This window comes from Manacus vitellinus, unplaced genomic scaffold, assembly GCF_001715985.3.
Source record: "Manacus vitellinus isolate BGI_N305 unplaced genomic scaffold, ASM171598v3 scaffold_81_pilon, whole genome shotgun sequence".
In the NCBI taxonomy this organism is placed as follows: domain Eukaryota; kingdom Metazoa; phylum Chordata; class Aves; order Passeriformes; family Pipridae; genus Manacus; species Manacus vitellinus.
In genome coordinates this window covers 1528878-1544945 of record NW_021940822.1, presented here as the reverse complement: position 1 = coordinate 1544945, position 16068 = coordinate 1528878, and positions in this window count along the sequence as shown.

Genomic DNA, 16068 nt, shown 5'->3' with positions numbered 1-16068 from the left:
TGTGTGACACTTACTTTGGGCAGATGTGAAGCATTAGACAAGAGTGAAACTTGTCCCAGTACCCCAAGTTCAGCTAGCTGGAGAGGTACTCTGTACAACTACCTGAAAGGAGGTTGCAGCCAGGTGGGCATCAGTCTCTTTTCCCAGGCAACCAACAATAGGGCAAGAGGAAAAGTCTTAAGCTGTGCCCAGGGGAGGTTTAGGTTAGACATCAGAAAGAAGTTCTTCACAGAAAGAGTGACAGGACAGTGGAATAGGCAGACCAGGGAGGTGGTGAAGTCACTGTCCCTGGAGGTGTTCAAGAAAAGACTGGAGTTGGCACTTGGTGCCATGGTCTAGTTGACATGGTGGTGTTAGGTCATAGGTTGGACCTAAATGATCTCAGAGGTCTTTTCCAACCTAGTTGATTCTGTGATTCTGTACCCATATGGACCAACTCGTACTGAACCGGGACCCAAAAACCTGTTGCAGTCACTGACAGTTCTTCTTTTGAATTGAATTCAAAGAACCATAGAATGATTTGATTTGGAAGGGATCTTAAAGATCACTTAGTTCCAACCCCTTGCAATGGGCATGGATGCCACACTCACTGGGTGGCAAATTGTTGGGCTTCAGAGCTAAGCCTGGAGAGTAGCAATGAACTCGTAGTCATCTTCATTCATCTTCAGCCACTGCTAAAGCTGAGGTCCCAGCAGATGCAGTTTTTGGCTGCATTGTCCTATTATGGTAGAGTCAATTCTCTGGCTTGTCTCCTTCAATCTTTGTTTCTGGCAAGTGCCATGGAAAACTCCTCCCTTTGAAGCAAGGGAGTAGTGAGAGGGCAAGTTACAGTCCCCACTCCATATTTTCCCCAATGGGCAATGAGAGAAAACCTTGTCTGAGGCCAGGAATGCCCTTATCCAACAAAAAGGCAAGGACTGAAAATAGTAGTTATTTATTTAACTTAAATGAAGAGTTTACCATCTGGGTACATTCCCATTAATATTCCATCTAAAATAAGCACAAATACTGGTGGGAAAATGTAGAGTAGCAAACAGTGTGGGGCACATCACCCTCAACTGCACTCCTAGCAGTACTGTTATGGCTGTCTCATAATTTGGGCAAGGGAACACATTTCTATTAGAACTTGGCTTTCACCACAGGTTCCTGTGCTTTGTCCTTGACACACAGGTCAGCACAAAAAAAGCCACACAGCCAAGGAAGTGGATTGCCATGTGTGACATGCTCTTCCCTTATGCATATGTATTATGCGTGATTTACAGGAAATTCAGTCTTTCTCTCAAAGGCTGAACTTTGGAGCACATGAACTAAAAAAACCTCAGATCAGTCATTTAAAAGGAAAGGAGCTAATATTTCCTAGTCTTGATCTGCTTTTAACCTGGAGTTAAAAAAAAAAATTAGCAAATACAGATACAAGCCCAAAAATATTAATAATGTCATTTTTAAACCCATCTTGTGGTTGAAGAGTCTGCCTTTTGATGATGATGGTGCAGGTTGAATATTGACCTGAGCAGTAAAAGCCAGCTCTGGAGCTAGAAGAAACTTTCTCAGATGGGCAGCTTTAAAATGTCATAGAGGCCCTTGCATCTAGCCTTAAAAATAGCATCCCAAACTGGGGAGTGACAGCTTCCATGTCTCCAGGAACCTCCAACAGACAATAAACAGGAGCAGCACTGTGTGAAAGATCTGCATAGCAAAAGCACTCCTGAAAGCATCACCAGGCAGAAAGTTGATACCCTTGTGCCGCACATGCTGGAGCAACCCACTGTGTGACAGGGAGCTGGCACTTGGCATGGCAGTCCAGGGGGCTGAGCAAAAAAGCTAAAGGGAGCTTGCATCCTGGGAAGATGGACCTGGGCCTTACTGCAGTGGGGATGAAGCTCCCATGGATAGCTTTTGTGCCTTAGTATGTGTCCAGTTTGCTGATTATCTGCAGCATGGTTATTTACCCAGGACTGTGGGTCAGTGAGGAGCTGAAGAGGAACCTGTGTCTTGCTAAGATGAGTGATGTCCTGCTGCAGCATATCTGGTTGGCAGAACAGATACAATCCTCTGAAGATCCAAATGCTCTAAATCTATGGCACGAAGACTAGAAAGTGCCACTGACGACAGCGGTACAGCACAGTCTGAGCAAGTACTTTTTGAAGCTGAGTGCAACAGGTTTGCTTCTCAGTGTCAGGAAGGTTCTGATGAAGGAAGGAGTAATTTGAAGGAGACACTGCAGAGGAAGCATTTGACTTGGAGTTTACTTAGCTCAGGCTTTGGAATTGCCAAACGCAATGTGATATGGCTGAAACAAAGGAACAGCCTTTGAGCAGAGGTAGTTGCTCTCACTGAGACAGGAGCAGTGTACCCCATATGGTCCTTCTCGCATGGTCCTTGCAGAGGAGCAAGAAAGACCACATGCAAAGAACCACATACAGTGAGCTCATGCTGTCTCACATCTCGTAGGAAGATGCACTTGCCTTGAGGATTTCCTTCCTGCCAGGAGTATCTTCTGCTCAGACTACAGTGGGTTATGAGGAGCTGATGCAGCATTTCAGCTGCTGCCTTTCTAAACATTAGTTCTCAAAACGCTGTTCACATTACCTCAACAGACCAGACCAAGGAGGCAGCTATAAACTATCACTCATCTGAGACATTGAAGTACACTGTTGCAGACACAGACTTTGGGATCTATCTTTCCTTTACCTGAGCACCTGAAACAAATTCTCTTGTATCTTTGTGGTGTTTTCTGGGCTGTCTCAGGTCAGCACACTGTGGGACCATCGTGGCAGAGATGGGTTTGATCCTCACAGAGCTGGAGGAGCAGAGCAGATGACCTTGCAAAGAATGTGCACATTCACACACACACAAGGAACATCAAATACTTTCAGGGTTGCATGTGTATGTGGCCTCTCTGAAGAGAGAGAGGCTCAACCCAGTTTTGGGTGTGCTATGTATCTCACTGTCTTCAGGGATGCCCTTGGAAAATGACAGCTGTGGACATAAATTTTGCTACCACATACCAATATTTCTTTGTGCATCAACTTGAGAGATGTGTAAGGTCCTGTCCAGGTAGAAAGAGCAGAGAGAAACGTGGTAAGGGCTCTCAAAAGATATGCGAGAGCAAGAGGAACAGTAAGAACCAAAGGTAAAAGTGATGCCTTGGGCTGTCTATGACTTTGATGTTTATGAAAACCATAGCCTGGCAAATTCAGGAAACAGCTTTTTAAACACACATAGGGAGATTCCTAGCCTTTTTCAGCAGCAGAAGGGAGGAGGGTCTTTGTGTAAATGAAATCAAAATCAAGATTGTTAAAGCTCTAAGACTTGGCAGAAATGTGAGATTTGTGTCTTCTTATTCACAGAATAAGTGTGTGACCCACACTGCAGCTGAAACTACACCACCAGCTTTGGTTTCTGAGTACCAGCTCCAAACCACCACAGGCTATGGACTGACAAACAGTCCACTGGTTCAGATATATGAAAAAAATTCTGTCGTTATTTTTCCATATATGCTCTGTGTCAGAGCAGGTCCCACCTGTCTTCCCCTAGCCATAATAAATTTGGCATGAACTTCCTATTGTATATTCAGGCAAATTTTGCAGAAAGACCAGCATCTGCCATGTATCTGCCTTGTCCAGATGATGTTTTTATTTCTGAGTGATGCCACAATGTACAAATCTGTATGAACTGGGAAATTAGTCAGATAGAGGAATATCTTCATAACTTGCTATAGCAATTAGTCCTGCTGTTTAGAGCCACGCCATTCAAGACAGCTATGAAATTGTTGAGCTAAGAAAGCACTTGAACACAGCATGGACAAACATTATTCTTTGTTGGCTGCTTGTCACTGATAATTATTCTGTTTGAAATCCCTCGTTTCGGAAGGGAAGGGTTGTGAGACCAGGGAGGAGAGACAGCGATCCTACATCTGCTGTGAATGATGAATAGGAAGAAGTAAGGAGGAAGTACAGACAGGTAGATATAGACCCTTGAAGTCTTACTTATCTGTAGAGAGACAGCAAGAGAATTGCTCTGAGTACTTTCCTTTTTAAAAGCAGTTTTTTGAAACTGAGTTAATATACCTGTCATTCAGTTCAGCTTGAACTTGCCCCTAAAGTTACCTGTTATTCAGAAGCCACTGCTCCTTCTGTACTCTCTCTCTGCTTAATGGCATCTTTATTTCCAACAAACGTAATTTTTTAGGTAGCAGAGTGTTCTGCCCTTCTGTGTTTGGATACAGGGAGATCCTGTCTAGTTTACAATAGAGCTCTGCCATCCCAGAAAGAGAGGAGAGAAGCCCGTCTCCCAAACACTACAGTTGCCTCATTACTGCCCTTTCTGAAGTGAGACTTTTATGCCATATTGGCTCAATTAGGAGGTGTTAAAGAAATGGCACTGGCATCTTTAACCAGATGACAAGTTGTAGTGATAGTTAAGATTTACTACAAGGAAAAATACCAAATTGTAAAGTCCAGGGACCAAAGGCTCCAATTTAATTGTATAATATAGGATGTCATTGGGAATTACCCTCAAAAGATGCATGGGGAGTTCTGGAGAATAACAGAAAGGGAAGGGGAAAAAAGCCCCTTTTGTGACAGTCTCAGAGCTCAAGGGAACAGAGAGACAGCAAATAATGTGCTGGGTCAGAGACTAATTAGACATTACATCTGCCATCTGACAGGATTTCATAACTCCCTGATACCTCCATTGTGTCTTCATTTGGGAATTTTCCTAGCCCTGAGCATTTTTCATTGCTCTGTCAGTCTGAAATGAATTTGTCCCATCTTCTACGCAACACCTTGCAAGAGGCCCCTGCTGAGGCAACAAGAGGCATATGCTCAGGTTTGGGAACATCATGGTTCACCAAGGCTGAAACAGCGGTGGCAGCAGCAACTACCTTCTCTTGGCTGGCTGACACACACCCTTCACAGTTTGGGGAATGCCACCTGGTGAGCTGCAAAGGAAATTCACAGTCAGCCAACAACTTAATGCAATTAAGTGCCTAAAACTTCACTGTAAGGAGTAGTGCAACAGAAGAGTTGTATCAAATCACTGTTCCCAGAGAAAGGGCACAAAGAGAGGGTGCACTCTGCATCACACATCAGACACACTCAGAGGCTGTTAAAATCCCCAACCAGAGGTGGAGCTTCAATCAGAGTGCACAAAAGGCCGCAATACAGTCTGGAGGAGAACAGGCTTCATTCATCTCAAAGTTGTTTACACTTGCCTGAATGTACAATGCAAGACCACGGGGTGAGTATTTGCAGAAGGCCTGCGCCTTAGAGACTTTGTTATGTGCATCGTTTCTTCAGGGCAAGATGCAGTCCAAGTAGCCATCCTTGGCTTAGACAACTTCAAATCCAAGACAGAGGCAGAGAGAGATTACAAGAACAGTGTCAGTTTTCTCAGCTGAACCAACCTAGCCTTTTTCAGCACACTGCACCAACTCTGCTTTCTGTATCAGACCAGCACAGAGGATGCTCTTTACTGGCTGCATGGTTTTGCTCACAGGCAGTGCAATGCTGTGATGGTATGGTTCCTCAGGCTATCTGATCGCTGTGCTGCACAGAACAGTGATTTTGCTTCAGACATCATGGCGCGCAACTCAGTGTTGCAGGCACCAGGATCGCAGATCACAGCTGTGCCAAATGAATGAAGGCAGAACCTGCCAACACTGTTGCAGTTTATGGTGGTATGGTGAGCACAGCATATGTTTCTATTTACTGATCATGAGGCAGCTCTGGTGATCCTACTACATACCATTGTCAGAAGGTAGGTGCTACTTCTTCGTGCCATCACATTTGTTTCTTTGGACACGTCCAGGTGTACTTAGGCTGCTCTAGCCATTTCAGGGTGTAGCTGTCAGTGCAAGGAAGCTGAGGTGTGGGAAAGACTCTATGAGATAGATTTTATGGGGTGAGAGGTAGGAGAGAATCTGTAATTTACTATAAGCTATGATTGCACACAGCCAGAGTGCCTTGTGCCTGGGGAGAAAGCCATCTTCTTTTGGCTGATAACTGTTATGGTGGGCTCTTTTATTGTGGTCAAAGCCCTCCCTCTACAGACTTTCCTGACAAATAACAGACTATGCTTGTGCAAAGGCAAAGCATCTGAAGAATGTACCAGATGGGTTACAGTAGCCCTCCCTTTCCAAAACAAGGTCAGGCATTTGCATACCTCTCAGATTCAGTTTGTCCTTCAAGAATACTCAGAGGTGTCCCCCATCTTTCAGACTCATGCTGTTTCTTAGTGCTATATATGTACACATACATGTGCATACATATATTCAGGTAAATGTACATGTACATATCCATATCTCACACATATGTATCTTTGAAATGCTGAAAGGGAAATCAGCTGACTTGTTCTCCATCAAGGAGAATGTTGCAATGGATTTCAACAATAAAAATAACTGATAAATAATCACCTAAAAACTGGACAACAGCCCTAGGCTTTGCTACTTTCCTGCCTACAGGAAAGTACTCCTGTGCTTTGAGTCAAGTGTTTGCTGCTTTTTGCTCCCTGCCATCCTTGCCCAATCCATATTTTACTCGCATTGAGGAGGCAAACTGGTTGTCATGCATGGAAGTGATATGACACATCCTTAGCAGCATGCTGTTCACTGTTTTACAGTGGAAAGGACACAGTCCTAGGAATGCAGGTCCAGCTTGTCCATGGATTTTCACTGTGTGTTTTGATAAGCCTTCAGGGACTGGCAACCCATCTAATCTGTCTACCAGCTGTTTGAAGTCATCCTGTCATCTCCATTCTGGCCTTCTGCTTGCTCAATGCTCTGTGCTTCAGGCACGACTAACTTGGTGACCTCCACTGGACACACTCCAGTTTGATCCTCTCTCTCTTGTAGTGGGGAGACCCAGATTGGGTGGGATCTCACCAGTCCCAAGTAGAGGAGACTATAATCACTAGTATCACTGTAATCACTCTAATCACTCCCCTTGCACTGCTCACTGCACTCTTTGCTTATACAGCCAAGGCCTCCTGTGTTGCAGAGTCATGTGCTGACTGCTGGTTAGCTACCTTGTACACTTCACAAGATGGGATCATTCTACCCCAGAGTCATAACTTCACATTTGCTTCTGTTGACCTTCCCAATGTCTGTATCAGTCCATTTCCCCAGCCTGCCCAGGTCTATCAGAAAGGCAGCTCTGTCCTCCAGTGTACCGCCTGCTTTCCCAGCCTCTTGTCTTCCACAAACCTACTGCACGGCCCACAGAAACTAATTTTCCATGTGCAAACCAAAACAAAAAGACAAAAAAGCATGTGGGCTGACACCATTTTTGCAGGTCCCCTCCCTGAAGAAGTGGCAACTCCGCTCTTTGAATTTCCCCAAAACTGAAGCACAATTTGAGCACCCAGGGGATTGTGAATGACTCACATTTACAACTAGAGCTACATTTCTTCATCCTAGAAGTGGTTTATCAATTACATTTTAACAAGACATACTACAGTCCTGGCATATTCATTATTTTCTACTCATTTGAGACATACTCAAGAGGCAAGACTGATCACAGGAAATAAATAAACGCTCAAATAAGCCAATACACAGGATAAGAAATATTAGAGGGTTTTTTTCAAGAAGAGATTTATGAAGCAACAGCTTGTATTCTTACTAAATTTCTTTTGTTATGAGCAACTTAAAAGTTGTGACAGAGTAACAACCACATCAAGGAAGTGAGCCATCTTGGACACCAGAAAGAACATAGATAAAATTGCTACAGACATAAAAATACATGCATGCAATAATACTGCTAAAAATACAGTCAGCAAAAAATTGGGGGAGAGGAGTCAAAGAGCCTCTCTTTGAGGTCTCACAGCTCTCTAAAGCATACATTGTGCTCAATCACCTCCTTGGGCCACAACAAGCAGGTTTGGGAGTGTCCCCAGCTGTGACTAGCAGAGCTAGACTACTCAAACAAAAAAATCTCACATGAGAAGTTAAAATAAAATGGTCTGTAGAAAAATCAACCCCATTCCCACTGTCCAGGTGGTCCATCCCTGATGAGAAATTGAGTACGAACTACTGCATCGTTCTCTTTCCTCAGTATATTCCAGCATGCATGCTTGAAGAAAGAGCCTATCAGCATCCCTGTGGGAAGGATGATTCCACAAATTTTCACAGAATAATACAATCATTTAGGTTGGAAAAGACCTCCAAGATCATCGAATCCAAATGAACCCAGCACTGCTAAGTATACCACTAAACCATATACCTAACTGCCACATCTACATATCTTTTAAATACCTCCAGGGTTGGTGACTCCACCACCTCCCTGAGATGCCTGTTCCAGTGCTTGACAACCCTTTCGGTGAAGAAATTTTTCATAATATGCAATCTAAACCTTCCTTCCGAAACTTTTGTGGCTGTTTCCTCTTGTTACTTGGGAGAAGAGACTGACACCCACTTACCACAATCTCCTTTCAGGTAGTTGTAGAGAGCAACAGGTCATCCCCAAGCCTCCATTCTTCCAGGCTAAACACCCACAGTTCCCTCAGCCACTCCTCTTCAGACTTGTACTCCAGACTCGTCACCAGCTTCATTGCCTTTTTCTGGACTCACTCAAGTACCTCAGTGCGTTTCTTGCAGTGAGGGGGCCCAGAACTAGACACAGTACTTGAGGTGTGGCCTCACCAGTGCTGAATACAGGGAACAGTCGCTTCCCTGGTCTTGCTGGCCACACTGTTGCTGATACAAACCAGGATGCCCTTGGCCTTCTTGGCCACCTGGACACACTGCTGGCTCATGTTCAGCCAGCACCCCCAGGTTCTTTTCCACCAGGCAGCTTTCCAGCCACTTTTCCCCCAGCCTGTTAGCATTGTATGAGGTTGTTGTGACCCAAGGATCTGTCAGTTCGAACCTCATACCATTGGCCTTAATCATTGATCCAGCCTGCCCAGATACCTTTGCAGATCCTTCCTACTCTCCGGCAGATCAACACTCCTGCCCAACTTGGTGTCATCTGAACTTACTGAGGGTGCACTCCATCCCCTCATCCAGGTCATAGTTAAAGATACTAAACAGGACTGGCCTTAATACTGAGCCCTGGAGAACACCACCTGTGACATCTGCTAGTTGGATGCAATGCCATTCACCATGACTCTCTGGGTCTTTCTGTCACTACTTTTGATTTATGCTCCTCTGTGATACACAGGAAAGATAGATGGGGTTGATCTGTTGGATTTCAGTCAGAAGGCTGGGAATGCCAAGTCCCAGTTTCCTGTGCTCCTGAGAAGTAGTCCTAGGGTTGATTGGCTCCAGAAGCCCCCAGAAACTCCTGTGACATAGGTATGCAAGGAACAAATGTTGTTGATACCCAATGGCAAACACAAAACTGAATCATGAAATAACCAAAAACATCTCATGAAGATTGAACACTCTGGTATGCAGCTTTTAAGATGACACCTAGCAGTGGCAGTTCTGAAAACAGTCAGTTAAGTAGAAGCTGCAGAAAAAATATCATATTTGAAAGTAATTAGATGACCTGAACCTTGAGAATATTGATTAGAATTGAATCTGGTAGCAGACTGGGGTACTGCAAATTCTCGTTATGCCACCTTCCGTCATCACATCAAAGCTGAGGAGACCCTCTCTAACCACAAAAAAAAAAAAAGACAGACATGAAGATGCAGGTAGTCCTCAGTTTAGCAAATTGCTCAATAAACTTTTACATGTTCAGATAGAGCAATGGGTGTATGCATTGTGGCAAGGCTCCTTTCCATTCTAGCCAGCAAACACCTTGATAAATCACTCTCCATCATGATATAATAGGCCTTTAGAGAATTGCTCCCACCCTAAATCTTAGACACAAATTTATCTTCTTCTCCCATTTCTTCATATTTTTGTAGGATTCTGGGAAGCAACTGAAATTAGTCTACCCAATACAACATGTCCTTCCTTTATTATTTCATATGATTAATTTGTTCATTTGACCATGTCTGGGGCCTCACCTGTGAACTCTTACCAGTAACTTTCAAGCAGCCTTGGCTTGTTGAATCCTCAAAAAAATAAAAAAAAAGCCCAAGCAACCTCTTGCTGATTTAAGGATATAGAAATCTGGGACAAAATAAACCCCCCTTGCTGGGCCTCAGAGATCTGAGGGGTCAGATACAGCCAGGATTTGTTTCTGATTATTACCAATTCAGCACTATGAGTTTGGTCATGTTCAATAAGAGATTTCACGATCAGAGATTCACAAATAGTGTGATTTACTTATACTGTAGGTCTGGCTTAGCGCAATAAAAGCTTACACATTCCAGATATAACAAATAGTGTAGTTTACTGAAGCAAAAAGAGAGTAGGTCCAGGATTGCTGGTAATAAATACACTAACTGCAGTGTGTGAATATGTGTTAGGACAGAAGGTATAGTAACAAAGATCTATTAGATAGATAGATTAAAATATTCCTGAATCTGCTCCAATGCAGTTGGAGGCAAAAAGTCTCACCTAAAGGTATCCCTTCAGTGGAGGAGGTGAGACACAGTCCTTTGACTGATCCCGAGTAAGCAGAGGTGCTTTTATCCCCCTCATTTTCTTTCTTTTTTTTTCTCTTATCTTTTTCTTTGTTGTGAAACCCCCCCTTCTTTTATATAATAATTTTGGGCCTTCCCAAAAAGGTGGATCAATTCTGTGTCATAAGTAGGCTGTTGGTGACTGTGGTCATACATGTAAGGCATGTTCTCTTTTCATTTGTATTCTAAGGGGTGTGAAAGTTAATATGCAAATAGGAATTAAAGGGAGTCTTGGTTTCTTTTGGTCAGAATTTATAGTTGATATAAAAGGTAAAATAATCAATATGGTCTTCTTCCACCCACTGAGGCAGCAGTAAAGGCTGCCTGACCTTCACCAAAGCATCTTTGCGCTCATCCTGATCTCCCCAAAGGACCAGATTTACAATAAGCCTTGTTATGCAAGGTGAAGTGGGAGTGAGGCCAATGGCTGGTGTGGATGCTCCTCTATGCCTCACTGAAACATCAGGACATGAGGACTCCACCCCAGACATCATTTCAGTGTTAGCCCTTGCTCAAGCCAGGTGCAGGATCAGTGAGAGGCCCTGTTCATATTTTTCTCAAGCAGCATCATCAATTTGACACTGAATTAAACAACTCTATAGCAAGTCTGACAATTTACTACACCTCTCTTTTCCTGCTGCCCCCCAAGAAAGGAACCTGTTGGTATACACTTGGCACATAACAACAATCATTTTATGTCTGCTTAGAACATTTTTCATTGGAAAATACAATTTAATCAAAAGGGAAATCTGGCTGCAGGAAGATGTTGGTTTCAATAACATTTTGTAATTGAGAAAATAAAAATCACAGAATATTTCACACTGACCTTTTTGAGAGGCTGGACAGGGTATGGTCTTTTGAAATTATTTGTCTCTAAAATATTTGATACTGATTCAACTGCAGTCCAGCTGGCAAGAGCACATCTTCAATTTTCTTTTAACTGAATTTGTTTGATAGATCAAAACTGAAATTGTTAAAAATACTTTGTTTGTTTGAGTTTTTCTGAGGGAATTGCCAAAGCACAATATTTTTCTGTTTTGAGCTAGAAAGAACTGTTCAGATTGCAATATTACCTATCATACAGGAAGTCCGATGCACAGATCTTTTTATACTTTATCTTTTTGTAGAGAAATTCTCTATGGCCCTGTGCAGAACAGCTGTCCTAAGCCCTCTGCACTGAGTAACCTCTCCTTGGAAGCACATACTCTTTTTTTCTGCGGTGAAAGTCAGGAAAGAAAGAGCAACAGGTGAGCTTCTTGGTCAGTGGAAGATGTAAAGGGGAAATCAGGCTACTTCCAACACAAAACACGTCTTGAGGAAGCATCACTTGACACCATTCAACAACAGTGTGAGGGAAGACCCAAGAAGGCTCCTTGTGGCCAGGATTTGTCGTCCACTGCCTATGTTTCCAGAGTATGTAGTTCTGCCTTGGGAAAGGCTCCCCAGTGTGTGCAATGGCAGAGCCTCTTTACTATCATATAACTTCCACAAATTTCCACTGTCCTAAATACTTTCCAAGTTTGAAAGGGAGGACCTAGCTCTGCCAGCAGGGGCCTGAGAGTAATCTGGGTAGGAAAAAGGAGGCTCTAAGCTGAATCCTTTGGTTATGTCTTTCTCCTCTATTCTTCTCTTTCCCTGTTCTCCCTTCACAGAGGCTGCTTCCACACATTTAGAGCGAAAAACAGAAGCTCAGAGAAAAAAGACTTCAGTGCTGGCAGATGGGGCTTGTGCTGGACAGAGCTGCGACCTCATGTCAGGGAGCACATTGTGGAGCTGCTCCACAGTGGTGCTCTTAGGAAAGAAGCTGCAAGCACGAAGACACACTCCCACTGGGCAACCTATGCTGCCGAAGCCCTTGGCTCCCATCCAGTCCTTACATCAAACTTCTTTTGAAGGTTAGACCCAATGCCCTCAGCTGATCCAGCTCTGGAACAGACAGCGGCTTTTTTTCTGCCTTTGGGATCTCACCATACCCTAAACTGTAAATTTTTGCAAAGATTTGCTAAGCTCTCATGTTACTCAGGTGCTAGTACATCATCCTTAGAGCTGAACTGAAGATAGATACAGAGCCTATATCTCTAGGAACTGTACTGCAGCAGAACATTGAACTCCTCTTGGACCTACTCAGGGACTACTGGGGCAGGAGGCCTAGTCTCTTCTGACTCCTGAGTAGTTAACAGAAAGAAATCAATGCCTCCAAAGGGAAATTCAGAGTAAGAGATAAATGCTTGGAATTAATCTGAATTATATGTTGGCTGTGATTCTCTGATGGCTAGAGAGGAAGCCTTGGGAGAAAAGTCTGCAGCACCATCAAGATACTTACTCTCATTTCCTATGACCCATGTTGCCTTTCCTGAGTCCTATGCCCAGATGCATTTTCAAACTGCTTTTGATGCCTGGGTCTTCCTATTCCAGACATTTCTGCAGCTCAAAGTTGTCTTTGCAGCATTGTAGTTACCTTGAGATTAGTGGGAGCAACTGGTTAGGAACCCATTCCCAAATTCCCACACCAAAGTGCCACCGGCACTCTGAGGGAGTGCAGTGAAGTGCCATTATCACTTGTTATCTTCAAGCAATTTTCAGTTGGAACATTCAGCTTAGGAACATTCCTTGGCTGAAGACACCCTGTGGGTGCTGCTGTACTGACCCTTTATTTAGTTCTGCATCAGAACATAATAAGAGGCATGAGCATTGGTAGGGACTCAGGGCAGGGTGTGACATGTCAAAGTGGAGTATCTTCCCAGAACTGAGCTGCAGGCTGATAACTATGGCCCAGAGCATCTTTTAAGATTGCATTCTTGTTTTCTTTGGTAGGGGAGTTCTCTTAAAAAAACATTTCCTATTATTTTCATTTCACCCCAGCACAAATTAGCTTTTCTTCATTCCTCCTTGGTTTTCTTCACCTCAGACACTGTTGGCCAGCTAATTCGCCATTTGATCACTGAGCAAATTGTATTATTACAACCCTGTTGTTAGAGGCACAATGGGAATATAATTTAATTACTGCATAATATCAATCAGACGCATAAATTAAAACATTCACATTTGAAAAAAAACCATTTTCTACTTTTAGTTGTATGATCTGCCAAGCTTGGAAGTGAAAAAAACTTCTTTCTCCAGGCTGTTGTGCAGTGAGAGGTGGGCAATTCTCCCAAATCAGGTAGAGGGGCTCACAGTAGAAAGCATAGGGCTCACAGTTCCCAGGTGTGGTTACCTTTAAGAAGAATTATTTCTGGAAGAATTTTTAACAAGAGAGGGTGTGATTGAACACCATTTAAGTTCTACAGTGTCTAGCATCAAATAGTTTAATTACATGGTCTATGAAGAACCACCTCTGTGTCAACTGTGATGTAAACAATAGCTGGGCCTTTTGCTACAAGTAGAAATGCAAGCCTTCATGGCCTCTCATATGTCAAAATGCAACAAGCCTCAAGGAAGCTAAATTTTCTCATGTGCTTTTAAGCTGGAACACTTCAGCAGGGAGAGAAGAAAACGTGAGAAGAGTCAGGGGTCTGTGTCTTATCAATTGATATACAAAAGTCTACTGGGCTTCTCCAGCCTAATGATCACCTCCATCATCTTGTACCGTAAGAGTCCCTCTTATAGTCCTTACTACAGTGACACAGCACTAAAGAAACACACAAACTCAAATCACTGGTGAAGAAGAATAAGGATGGAGGAAGATAAATGTTCTGTTTTGAAAGAAATTCCTTTTTGATCTCATATCATCCAGTGGATGAAAACAATGGGGAAAAAATTCATATTAGATGCAACATTTGGTTTCAACTATGAGCTGGTAATTGAGTTGTCTGTTTTGGCATGTCTTGTTGTGAAAGAGGATTTTAAAATTAAAACTGGCTTCCAACTCCTCTAGAAATTATTTTTGGTTTATTTTGATCCCAGCAAACCTGAAATGGTATTGTATATATATGCTTCCGATTATAAGTTACCTGGCAGAAGTGGCCCAAGTTTGCTAAAGTCCTGAGCCATCTGGTTTCCGTGGGAGTCCTTGGCACAAGGCTGCCTGTCCACTCAGTGATGCTTGGGGCAAAGGTGGATCCTGAATGCTGAATCAGGGGTGAGACAAGTGTAATGAGATGTTTGTCGTGGCAAAACATTATGCAGAAACTCAAGAGCAGGTACTTCCGGGCTCTTTTGGCTTACAGTTTTCTCCCACTGCTTAAATTTGAGAAAAGCCAAATATGCATCTGTTAGAGTTTAGGTAAATGATGAAGATTTTTTTGTTGTTGAATTTTTTCGTCGTGGGGGACACCTCCCTCCTCTCTATGTGCAGGGTGGGGAGGGATGAGGAGGTCCCAACGGGAAGTACCATGACAGTTTAGGGAGATAAAACTTCCTGGCACTACTGGAACTCATTTTCTGGTTCCTGGGGAGTCAACTTGGAGGGAGTCGCCAGCCACTGTGCCCCTGGAGCTCCCCCACGCTCCAGCTTCGTGGATCACATGCTGGGCAGGGGCTCTCCCGTTCACCACAGCAGCCGTGTTGGAAGGAATCCAGGAATGCCCCTTTCCCGTTTGGTGCACTGTGACTGGTGACAGCCACGCCGCCTCCTCACTGCTCATGGCAGCCACTGCTGGACACCATCTTGGAGGCCCACCCGCCCACCGCCACTGTCGCGACCCCTGCAGCCACGCCGCACCCAATACTGCCCCTCGGCTCTGCACAGGAACTCCGTGGGGACTGTGTTGGGCAGCATAGAACCAAGAGAGTGGTTTTAGGTGACATTTTTTCTGCTATTGTTTGATGGTTTTGTTCTCCGTTTTTTTAGTAAAACTATTTATTTTCCTACTTCACTCAGATGCCTCCTAATTTCAACAAAATTCATAGTTTAGGGGGAGGGAAATAAATGAAGGAGAAGGCGGGGGTCTGTTTCATCGGAGGTCCCACTTTCTGGGATATATTGTCGGTAAACAAAGGCAGCATCTAACAGCTTTCGGTCTCACCCCTATCAGCAGTCTACCAGAAGTTACCGCATGACCTTCTGCCATGCAGTCAAAGTGGAACTGTGGCCAAACACACAGCACCCCACAAATCTTGTATACACCTCCCAACCAAAACTGGGCAGAGGCAGCAGTCTTTTCCCAGAATTCCTCACATATGATTCACCTCCATGCTATTTTGGTGGTCATGCAGACCAGGTATCTTTTTGCAAAAGTTTTTGATAACCAAACTCCAGGCAGGCACTCTTCCTTATAAGCAGTAAATCTCTCCTGAAAATCATCTTTTCTCCAGGAAGCCACCAAAACTGAGGTCCCCTGAGATTTAGGTGTTCCATCCTTGCTCAGGTTCATGTTTTTAAAAACTGGCAGTACAACGAAGAAGAAAACCTCTCTGCTCAGTCCTGGGAGGCATTATCCTGACATCCACTTTTTCCACTTTTTATGTAGCTTGGGCAGTAACCCAAAAGAAGAACATCACAAGTAGACAAAGCAGCCCATTAGAACAGGCCAGGTTCACCAGGGATTTCCAGGGAAAGATGGGGAAAAAAAACATGGTCACAGGTAAACTTAATGAAGTCTACAGAGTAACAGA